Here is a 13,000-nt window from a genome sequence, read left to right on the forward strand (position 1 = left end):
CACTGATGACATCTCAAATGACATCACTGATGACATCATCTAGTGTCTGTGTGTTTTTGTAAAGTTTAAATATGTTTTACATATTGAAGAATGAGTGGATGTATGGAAGACTGAGTGTGTGTGTGGCTGGCTGGGAGGTGTGTGACTCTGTGCATATCAATGTGTACTTGTATCAGTGATTGTATAAGAGAGTAAGTATGTGTTAGTATATGTGTGAAAAGTATGGTGTTCTGTGTTTAACTGTATAGATGAGGAAATCGAAGTGTGATTGATTCTTCACAGGACTGACTAGGTGTATGAGTGCATATGATAGTGTTGTAATAATGAGTAACTGTATGTATGAGTGATTGTATGGGTGAATGAGTGAATGTGTGTGTAGACGTAGGAATCAGTGAGTGCGTATGTAGTAACTGGTATTGGTGTGTCATGATGTCATCAGTGATGTCATTTGAGATGTCATCAGTGATGTCATCAGTGATGTCATTTGAGATGTCATCAGTGATGTCATCAGTGATGTCACTGACCATGTCATGAATGATGTAATATGTGACATCATCAGCAGTGGATTGCGGGTGCGCGATATATAGTTAGTGCAACTAACTATATATGGAATTTCAATGGTTTTGTGTGAGTAAAATAAGGTTTTCTAAATGCTAATTCCTAACTATATATGGTCTATAACCTATGGTTTTTTCACTGAATTTTCAAGGTTTTGTAAATGCTAATTCCTAACTATATATGGTCTATAACCTATGGTTTTTTCAGTGAATTTCATTGGTTTTTTAACAGCTAATATCTGTAGCTGTAAAATGTATTCTTCTTTAAATCCAAAAATATATTTTATATGTTTATTAATAACTTTTTTTTTCTTCGTTCCCGCTTCGCGAATCGGGAAGCTTCCCGTTAGCTGACCTTGATGCCGCGAAATAGACCGCGAGCCGGTAAACGTTTCTTTACCGCAACTGCCGCGTTAGAAAACAACATCGTGACGCCTCCCGTCCGCATGACGTTTCGCGTTGTCGCGTGATACGTCATATGACGTGCTACGTTAGCGAACTGGTACGCTTACCGAGTCGCAAAGCACAGGTTTCTGGAAGCAAACCGGGAGGCCCTGCAAAGCGCGTAACGTAAACACAGCAGGTCATGTGACTTGGTAATAACACTTTTCATTGGTTCATTTCACTTTTGCTTTCCTAATGATGTAAGACTAGGTCATATAATCTAAAATGAACACTTTTCATTGGTTGAGAACTATTGTTTTTCCCAAATGATGAAAATCCCTCCTTCTTTCCTCACTCTGACTTTCATCATTGTGAGAGAAAGACCCTTTGTTACCAGTGAGCAATGGCTTCTTTAGTAGCTTCAGCTGGTGCTTCCCCACCACCTCCACCACATCCAAGGAAGAGTGTACCACCTGCTAAAGTTATAATTCAGCAAGAAGAGGAAGAAGAGGAACAGGACGACCTAGATAATCTCCCTATTATGGCCAGAAGATCTGTTGTACCGGAAGTAACGGGACCAGAGGGCAGGGAGATGGTGCCAAATATACAAACGAGATTTCGTGAAGTAAAACAAGTCTGCGTACATTGCAGTGGATTCATTTGCTACGGAGAAAGTAGCATCACTCTGATCAACAGAGCTATTGACAATCATGCTCATGTTTGTCCGAAACGCCCCAAACAATAAATTCTTTGTTTTTGTTTTGTTGCTCCTGTTGAGCCCTTTACAATGAATCGTTTTCGTTGCCCCCTCCGAAAAAAAAAAAAAAAATATATAAAACTGTTCAGAAAAATTCAAAAAAAGTAAAAAAATGTTCAGAAAAATAATAAAAAAAATATAAAACAACAAAAACAATTAAAAAAAAAGTTATTTTCAGAACTACCTCCCCGTTATTAAAAAATTGGTACAATATTTGGAACTGTGCCAACCTCTATTTCTCTTAGTTCGCTTCCCAGTTCGCTCCCCGGTACGCGAACCGGAAGCGAACCCAAAAAATGTTTTTTTAAAAAAGAACAGTAAGTATAAGGGAAGGAAACAGACAGTTATGTTAAAAGAAAGACAGCTATAGGGGAGTAAACTAGAGATACTATTACCCGTAATCCACTGCTGATGATGTCACATATTACATCATTCATGACATGCTCAGTGACATCATCAGCAGAGGATTGCGGGTAACAGTATCCCTAGTTTATTCCCTATAGCTGTGTTTCTTTTAACATAACTGTCTTTTTCCTTCCCTTATACTTACTGTTCTTTTTAAAAAAAAATTTTTAGATCAGTCAGAAACAGTGAAAGTAATGAAATATAAAAGACTACGTAGAATATGAGCACTGTATGCAACAACTTTGACACTTACAGAAGCCTCACCTTCTCCATGCCTCCTACACAGTTCTACATGTACATCATAAATGCAAACAGAACAGAATTAATTATACATGTTAAATGGTTTATTTTTGCTGTTCTCAGAATGTTTCAAATTTCACTAAAACAGTGACTTGAAGGTATTCATCATATAACAGCGGGGAAAAAAAAACACAATCAAAATGATTGTGTTTAAAAAACCCAAACAACATAACAAATCAGAATTCAGAACTCCTTAAAGTTAACTTACTTTCCATGACGGCCAAGGATGTCCTATGAACAGCTTACACTCTGTTGTGCTGTTATTACTTTCAACCCGCCACTTTCTGAAAGAAAACCTCCATCGTTTTCAAAAACATGTTACATACAATAAATGACTTCTCGCTCTCTACCACACGTTTCCACAAGGCCAAATCGTGTCTGAGCCATTCATAACTCTTAGAATTCTTTTAAGCCAATCCCGTCATGTTGTATTTCCGCAACTTTCACAATTAAAATGTTGAAGATCATTTTCACAATCCTGGACTAGTAATATCTTCCCCTTCTTGCTCAATCATGTTCTACATTTCCTATCACACTGATACTGCTTACTATGAAGCAGACTTACACTACCTTTATGACTAGTACAATTATTTAATTCTCTACATCACTTTTAATGACAAAGCAATGTAAAACAGTAGACAGCATTGCAGACTTACATTCCCTCTACTCCATGTTTTGATTGGCTGCTTCAATTAGCTTATAAAAAGAAACAGTTTTTCTGAACTCATTCAAAGTGCACGTATTTCTCCATGACGTCCAGTGTTATGGTAAGAACTTATGTCTCTGTACTACACTTATCCTCAAGGCCAAATCGTGTAGGAGCCATTAGAACTTCTTGAAATTCCTCAGAGCACATCCCGAGATTCTTTCCCTAAAATTTTGGTTTTAAAAACACCAGGTAAGAGTTTTTAAGGTCATACGGCAATTTTTTTTTGAAAATTAAAACAGAATCATTGCAGAATGACCAGCCATTTCTACACTTTAAATAAGCTGTATAATGTCCTGATGTTATTGAAGGACCATCATGATATATAATTGCTACAGTTACAAAAGTCCTTCCTGATATTGACAACTGTGAAGCCACAAAATTTTTAATTAAAGTTGTCAATTTTGTTCCATCAGGCCTACATCGTTGGAACATTAAAATGACATACTGGCCATATGTTCGTATAAATAATGTGGACATCATTTCAGATTTACATTGGCTACACTCCATGTTGTGATCAGCTGCTTTTACTAGCTTATTAAAAGAGACTGATTTACTGTCTGGCAAAGTTAAATATATAAATCTTTCTGAGTCTACACTAGTAGTACTTGATACCCTACAGTTCTCGCAGTCATGCTGCCATTGATAAGAAAGCCCAAACAGGTGATCTACATCTACACCTTCATCATGCAATACATCAAGCATATACATTAAAAACTCCTGACAATCTTGCTGACTATTTTGAGAGAATTGTGTTTGGCCTGAACATCTGTCTAACAGATTTAGAATTTCAGACACACTTTCTATGTTTGTTCTATCAGTGCTACATTTCTCTAACACAGAATTTAACAAACTGCAAAATCTTTGATCAGAATTGACCACAATCTCTTCTTTTACATTTTCTAGAGAAAACAAAACATTAACCACTACATTAGCATAGCAGTTGACACCAGAACTGTTTTCAAATTGAAAACCAACAACATCTTCAACAGAATCCTTTTTGTTTCTGCTTATAATTTCAGGTTCATCGACTTTTCGTCTTTTTGCTACAACCTCCCCAGTATTGGTCACATTTCTTCGTTTCCGGCCTACCACACGTTTCTCAAACAAAGGATACTGAGGCAAATGTGGCGCATACTCTCTTCTTAACCTATTGTATTCCTTAACACAATCTAGATCCGCACAAATGTTTGTGACATCACACTCAATCAAGTACAATCCCGATAAAGTTCTAACTCGTGACAATGCCACATATGTCATACCCTCCTTGAACACAGAACTGCCAATATTCACCAATGCACAGTCTACACTTAAACCTTGCGATTTATGGATTGTCACCGCATATGCCAAGCAAACAGGAAACTGCTTACGACGAACATATAAGTCTTTTACAAGCAAAAATCTAGCAGAACAACGAGCAATTAGCTGTACTTCCTCAATGCCATCAAATTTAATTTTTAAAAATTCAATTCCATCTCTATTTCTGTATTTCACAAAATCAACAACATTACCCATTGATCCATTTACCAGACCTCTTTCAACATGTAAATTCCTTCTTAAAATTATACGGCAGTTCAAGCACACATTCAGAGTCTTTTCAAAACCCGCAGTTTTAGATATACTCTTCTCTAATGAATCCAATTTTGTTTTCAGATTCTCAGACAAAATAATTGTTGATCCCATATGCTCTACTCTGTCAATAGCTTCCAGTTTCACAATCTCTTGCTTTTCTAAATGCAACATTTTGTTGTTGAATTTGGCACATTCTGCAAGAGTTGGCATCAAACATATTCCAGATTTTTTCTCAGTAACTTTCTGAAAAATATTCTCAGGCACAACATCTTCGTCTGGATATAAATTTGTCAGTAATCGTGCATGTAAAGCTTCTTTCCCATGCTCGGTCACTTTTCCAATTCTAACATCTTGTAGAATAGTCTTGTAAACTTCATCCTTTGCCTGACGCATATTTTCATGCAGTTCAGCATAATTGAAGTTTAACCATATATTGACGTTGCCAATGCTCCCTAAGCACTTCCTGGTATCTTCATGCGTGAGCATTTTGAACACAGGTTGCCCTTTCACTGGTGTCAGCTGCAGAAGATCTCCGAAAACAATGATGTGTTTGCCACCAAATAACACATCATACTCTGTTTTGAGAACTTCTTGCATTCTCAAATGCACAAAGGCAAGCATGACATTGGAAACCATGCTTACTTCGTCAATGATAAGAAGTTTCATTTTCCTCAAGACTCTTGAAACTTCAAAACAAGCATCTCCAGATAGCTTGTGATATTCTAATTTGTTGTCATGCTCCACTGGCAGCATCAGTAAACGATGTAAAGTAATCCCTTTAATGTTATGTGCTGCCAGTCCAGTTGGAGCGGTGACAACACAAGACAGCGATGACTCTGTCCTTTCCTGCAAATAACATGAAATTGCTTTAATAAGGAAACTTTTTCCAGTTCCTGCTTCTCCACTCACATACAGTCGGACAGGCTTCAACGACGTACATGAGCACTCTTTCTTGTCATGACTTAATCCATGATCAATTTGCATGGTAAGTTCGTCATATATTTTCCTCTGCTCAACGTTGAGTTGTCTTTCCAACTCTTCTAAGTTAACCGCATCCTCCTGAGCATGTGCCATGGCTCTTTCCACTTCATTCATAGCAGTGGCAGCTTCATTTTCGATAAGAGGTCCTCCTAGTGGATCCTGACTCAATGAAGCAGAACTCTGACTGTCCTGAGAACTGTCTCTGGCAATCTCGGCTGCAATCGTTGCTTCCTGCTCAATTTCCACATTCAACATTTCTACATATTTGGGAAAAGCAGGACATTCTATGGTCTCCTTGGCAGCATTGAATGAGTCTTCGTAACAAAGGAAATCTCCAAGCAGTTCCTCTTCTGCACGCCATGGCTTAAAAAGTTGCAAAAGTGCTAAATAGAAAAACTCCTTTTTTCAGGAGATTCGCCACTCAATTTTCGATGGTTTATCAAGTGGCATTTTCTTTGCTTGACCAGACATCCCTCACTTCCTATTACAGCATACACTCCTTTCTCAGTATCTTCTTTGATGTTCCTCTTGAATATGTAATTTTGCAGAACCTCATACAGACAAACATTCTCGAGGTGACTGCTTCGATTTGGATAATATGTATCCAACATGTTGCTCTTCAAAATGTCGGTACTGTTTGGCTCCTTTTCCGCCAAATACTCAATTTCCCACACAGGTTTCAGAACTCGATTACGCGTTGCAGCAAGACCAACACTCGCCCAAACGATACTCCTGGACTTGGCATAGAGACTTGCTGAAGACAACCGGTCAGAACATTCGTAAGCTCCGATTTCTCGATGCGACAACATCTTCAGACTGAAACTGTACAACTTCTTGCTGAGGCTCTTTTCATGGGAAATGTCCTCCCACATATCCTTCAATTCTGTCTTCTCTTTTTTGGTGATGTAAGATGTCACATACCGAGCCACAGCCATACAGTTATCAGCCACAAACTGTATATCCATGTTAGGATTCCACATGGACAAAATCACCGGGTTGTAGTCGTTGATGTACTTGGACTCTTCGTTCCTCTTCAAATTGTATGTGTTTTTAGGTGATTTCTTCATCACATTATGTCGCAGCGAAGACATCAAACTGTTTACTCTTCCTTTAGAAATCACCGGTCGTGGAAAGCCGAAACGACATTTGGTGTAGAACTTGTCCTTGTTTCGGAATTTACGACGGCAGTACTTTCCACATCAATGGCTTTGGAAACGCAGAACTTTTTCTCTTAGGCTTTTCTTCTCCTTTGCGTTTGGAACAGCACACGTAGAATACTGTTGGATGAAACTCATCACTGAGTCTTCTGGATCCGTTCCAAATTTAGGTGCATCCTTGATCCACAACAACATATGTATATGAGGAGCACCTCTTGCTTGGTACTCCTTTCTCCAGAAGAAATCCAACACCTCTCCAAGAGGTGGATTCTTCTTATTCATGATGAAAGACATCATAGCTTCAAATCTATGATTGAAGTACCTACATACATTGACTGGATCCAAAGAGCACAGTTCTCCGGGTGTCTTAAATTCGATGTTATCTACGTTAGCATTTGCCTCTCGTAGAAATTCAAGTAAGTCTTCCCAGCCATACTCGGCACAGCTCAGAGTGAGGAACCATGTGGGAGTACCTAAGTTCCTCAGCATACATTTTAAATCACCATGACGACGGTACCAGTACTCATTAGTACCACGCTGACACGCCATGAGATTAATCAGGTGAGAATCCAAAATACTGTCTTGGACATTGACTTTATCCATAAAGTCACTTGCCGAGATGTTTTGCATGTGTATACCACTTTTCAAGATGTGGTTCACTGCATATGACAGTCCAGACAGATCGCTTTCAAACAGGAGATGAAACAAATAAGGAATGCATTGTCGAAACCTAGCATCTCCTGCATACAATCGCAAAGTCCGGTATTCAGAAGCAGGAATTTGATGAGGTCGCTCATCATATCTTCCTCCCTGACCTGTTGGAAAAAGCTGTGGGAAACACCGAGCTTCCAAACTTTCCTCCCAAACACTAATGGGACTCCCTTTGGCTTGTTTCATTTGAAACAACTCAATAGCATTCCCCATGACTTCCTTGGAATGCAAAGGATGAACACTATAATGTTCATATATTTCTTCACTAGTAGAGGGTTCTACTTTCTCAATTTGACCAGCACGCAAATCGCTATCCTCTTCCTCACTTACTTCCTCTTCTGCAACATATACATTCTTATAGAATTTATTATTTTTTTTCAAATACAATGTTGCCTTTTTAACTTTCCTAACATCTACTAAATCTTGCCATATTTTCTTATTCTTTGTCGGAACCCCATTAACTAAGATAACCAGAGGTTCCTCGTCCACTTTTTCTACTCCAATTGTGTTAATGTTTTTCTTCAAATCTAGAGGCAAATAAACAACTCTTCCCTTTAATCCTCTCTGTAAATCTGATGGAGGCAATTTCCCTGTCTTTGGCTCCATTCTTACAATAGCCTGAAAGGGATGGATACTTTGAATCAAAATAGATTCATAAGTATTTAAATCCTTCAATTCAGAAGGAATCTCAATCAATTCCAGATTATTATGAACTGCTCTAGCAGGCATCTGGTTTTGATTTAATTTGTTACAACAATAAGTACACACACGTTGATCCAATCCCAAATCAAAACAATTTTCTACCATCAAGTATGTTGTGAAATCCTTCCATTCACTATTATTTTCCCTTTCACTTTTTGCATATAAATCCACTAACTTAGTCTGATTCTTATAATAAGTGCGTCGACAACACACACAAGTGAAATTTGGCCTCTCACTTGATTTGACCTGAAACGTCGCAATTTCCCTCTGGAAATTATCTGTACTGGAAACCTGTACACTATCTTCCACATTACCCGCTTCTTCTTGGTCAATTTCAACATTCTCCTCTTTACTTCCAAAGTAACAAAACTCAATTTCTTCACATATATTCTTCACATCTATTTCAGAACCATGCAAAAGAGCAGCGCATAATTGTTTAAGCATAATTGCTGGACTCTTAGCATAATACAACATTCTAACTAATTTCCTCACTTTATTATGATGCACTGCTAGCATCCTGAAATGATGAAAAACACTCTGGCATACTCTCCTGGAAAGACAAGCCAGTGAATGACCATGCAAACCTGTCACTTCTCTCACTCTGCAAGGATCTAATTCTTGCAACAACATCATTTTCTGCTTCAAACTTTTCTTATTAAATGACCGTACAAAATCACAAAGCAAATTGATGGAATCCTGTCGCACACTACAAATACTACTACACTTCCAGGTGTACACAGGACCCTTAGCACGTCTTCCTAAAACCTCATTACCTAACACCTCTTCTGCCTCTGTTGTCACAAGTTTTTCTTTTTCAACTGGACAACCATCTTTCACTTCATAAGCACGACCACTGGTGTCAACTGCATGCACCAAATCATTATCCTGGAAATAACTCTCCTCATTAAAAAATGCCTCAGAGCTTGAACTATGCATCCATTCTCCAGAAAAAACTTCACAAAAATTACTACGATTAACTATTCTCTTCCATCTACTATTTCTTTTGAAATCATAAATTGCCTTCTTTAGCTTCCTAATTCTATTGATTATCAAAATAAATAACTTACGTTTAATTTCAAATGCCTGATCAATAACTTTCTCAACTTTTTTTTTTCTCTTATAAAAAACCACTTTCTGTTGACCTTTCTTAATATTTTTTAACAAATTGCCAATTATCCTGTTGCGGAACATTCGTTTACGAATGTCCCTAAACTGTTGTTTCCTTCTACTATCATGCACAGAGTTATCTCTTGCTCTAGCAGTAACATTTTTGATTGGCCTTTCCTTTCCATTTGAATTCCTTCTCTTTTTGTGGACTGAAACATTTTCTGTAGTAATATTTTTTTTACTACACATATTTCTTATGAATGTTTTTGTACTCTTACCCGGTGCTTTCTTCGTGACTTGACAAATCTTTTTGTTAGAGGACTGCTGCTTCTTTTGATTGGCCTGCTGTCTTTGACGTTTTGCAGCCTTTCTCTCTCTTTCTTTCGTTGGCATGGTGAAATGTTGAAATGATCTGCAGTTGAATCTGTGGTAAAATATATTAAAAAATGTTATTAACCACTATTACCAAACAGTAAATCAATAACAGTGATCAAAAACTTAACACACTACTTGACATTTTAAATAGAAGATTTTTTAGTCCTTGGCAAATTTACAATACAGAAATAGCAGAAAAGAAATGGAATTTATATTCATGTTACCTGTGCTATTTTATATGTCAATCTGATCTAATTTTATGAGCATATTTTAATATTTTATTGAAGACACTACACATAACCTGTTTTTAGAGGTGTCTTTATTTTTAAATTAAACGGTTTACACTTTTACTTTTTATTTATTATAAATTTTAAAAATAAATGTTTATAGTTCCATAGGCTCAAGCAGGTCAGCTTCCCACCCTATCTCATATAATTCGGACAAATCTGCATCCTCATCACGCTCTTCTTCATCCTCAGGATTTAAATCATCCAAGGGATCAACATCCACTGATGTTTCAATTACAAGTTCAATGATGAGGTCAAAATCAACTGATTGCAGATTGTCGCTCATGTTGATGTTGTCTTTATCTTTAAAGAAAGATAACAACAATGAGATGTTGCAGAGTAAGAGACAAATCTCAGAGATTATAATAGTAAAATTGTTTAACAAGAGTAACATTTTGCAGCTATTATTTAGCCATGTCCAGCGATGCTGAGCAGGTGAAGCCTATGTCTAATTTTTCAGTGAACAGGACTCATCTCTTCTTAACCTTGGATAAGCCTCACCAACTCTGTGTCCCCTGCACATACTTAAATGTAAAGGGGCAGATTTATGTTAAATGGCACATCCCCAGGTATGCACCAGTTAACGTGCACCGCTGCTCTGCCACCCATGGTGTGCCGTATTTACAATCAGATAGGAGAAAGCTGCGTCAAAACCCTGCGCCTGCTTTAAGCAGGCATAGGTCTTGACGCAACATTGTGGAGATGGGGCACCCCTGAGCCTTGCTTGAGCTGCATCGCACTTGCGATACAATTCCAGCAATGCGCCACCTTTACAGCACAGATACGTCACGCATCTGTGCCATTTTTGCCCCATGCTGCGCCGCATTGTAAATGCAGCACACCATGGGTGGCGGAACAGCGGCGCAAGATGACTGGCACATCCCTGGTGATGCGCCAGTCATCATAAATCTATCCCTAAGCTTCTTATCTTGTTACAGATGAACCGCCATATGTACCATCAAACTATTTTGCATTTCCTAAATAGCGAATTTTAAGGAATAAATAGCAATTCTTTACCATTCCTAATTTGCAATGAGCAAATTGCTAATTGCAAATTACCCATTCATTTCCATGGGCTAGGAGGCTCATAGGAATGAAGGTGCAATTTGCGATTAGCAATTAGCTCATCGCAAATTAGGAATTTTTCCAAGGGTGCATGGGTGTCTCAAGAACACCCTGCTGCACCCCTGAAAAAGAAATTTGGGGGCATATGGCGCACATACATGCCCTAAGGGCATGTATTGGCGTCATGTGGCACCTTTTGTTTTTTTTAAAAAAATTCTTTTTGAAAAGAATTCGCAAATTACCACAAACTAGAAGTTGGTGGTAGTTTCCAAATCCTTAATGTCATTTTTTACATATTTTTTGTTTGATACATTGCATTTAAGAAATCGCAAAATTTGCAAATCCTTCAGTGCAATCGCAAAATAAGGAATAGCAAATTTTGAATTAAGGACATTTTAAGTCATTTCCACATGTGCAGTGTTTTGAAATTATGATTTGAAAATCGTTTTTGGGGAAAAGGAATGGTTTGCAAATTTATGACAAGGACATAATGGTGTATGCTTCTCTATAAGGCATTTCACTGTCTCTGATGTCATTTTTCCCATATTACATTATAAGACCTTTCCCCATGGAGCACATTCCTTGTAAATATGCTCCCACCTGTGCATGGTGAATTTAGATTTTGACTGTTTGAGTCACATAGCCATGTTAAAAGTGACCCAAAAAAATTGCAACCGCTTTAAAAAAACACATTCATGTGTCTTAAGCACATTTTAAGTCATTTCCCCGTGGACAGTGTTTTGTAAGTGGCGCAAAAGAGGCATACACCTATCATAAATCTGTCCCTAGCATTTTAAATGATTAATTCATGATGACGATAAGGTGTGGCCTATCTAGAGGTTTGTTTAAGGTGAGGCCTACTCAGGATTGCAGATTAAAGTTACGCTTGATGAAGAATACAGAGGACATAATACATGTAAAGCTCTACCAATGAAGTAAGTAATGTCCACTTCATTGCGCCAGTCATCATAAATGTATCCCTAAGCTTCTTATCTTGTTAGACATCAACCGGCATATGTATCATATAACTATTTTGCATTTCCAAAATAGCAAATTTTAAGGAATAAATAGCAATTCTTTACCATTCCTAATTTGCAATGAGCAAATTGCTAATTGCAAATTACCCATTCATTTCCATGGGCTAGGAGGCTCATAGGAATGAAGGTGCAATTTGCGATTAGCAATTAGCTCATCGCAAATTAGGAATTTTTCCAAGGGTGCATGTGTGTCTCAAGAACACCCTGCTGCACCCCTGAAAAAGAAATTTGGGGGCATATGGCGCACATAAATTTTAACAACATTCCATTACCTCAAAAACGATTTTCAATTCATAATTTGAAAACACTGCCCACAGGGAAATTACTTAAAATGTTCTTAAGACACATGAAAGTGTTTTTTGAAAGCCTTTGCAATTTTTTTGGGTCACTTTTAACATGGTTATGTAACTCAAACAGTAAAAACCAAAATTAACATGCACAAGTGTGACCATATTTACAATGAATGTGGCCCACGGAGAAAGGTCTTTTAATATAATATGGGAAAAATGACATCAGAGACACAGAAATGCCTTATAAAGAAGCATACACCATTATATCCTTGTCATAAATTTACAAACCATTCCTTTTCCCCAAAAACGATTTTCAAATCATAATTTGAAAACACTGCACATGAGGAAATGACTTAAAATGTCCTTAAGACACATGAAAGTGTTTTTTGATTGCCTTTCCAGCATGGTTGGGTCACTTTTAACATGGCTATTTAACACAAACATTCAAAATCTAAATTTGCCATGCACAGGTGGGAGCATATTTACAAGCAATTTGCGCCACAGAGAAAGGTCTTACATTAAAATGGGAAAAATAACATCAGAGACATTCAATTGCATTATAAAGAAGCATACACCATTATGTCCTTCTCAGAAATATTATAACCAT

Source organism: Lissotriton helveticus, chromosome 1_2, assembly GCF_964261635.1.
Source record: "Lissotriton helveticus chromosome 1_2, aLisHel1.1, whole genome shotgun sequence".
In the NCBI taxonomy this organism is placed as follows: domain Eukaryota; kingdom Metazoa; phylum Chordata; class Amphibia; order Caudata; family Salamandridae; genus Lissotriton; species Lissotriton helveticus.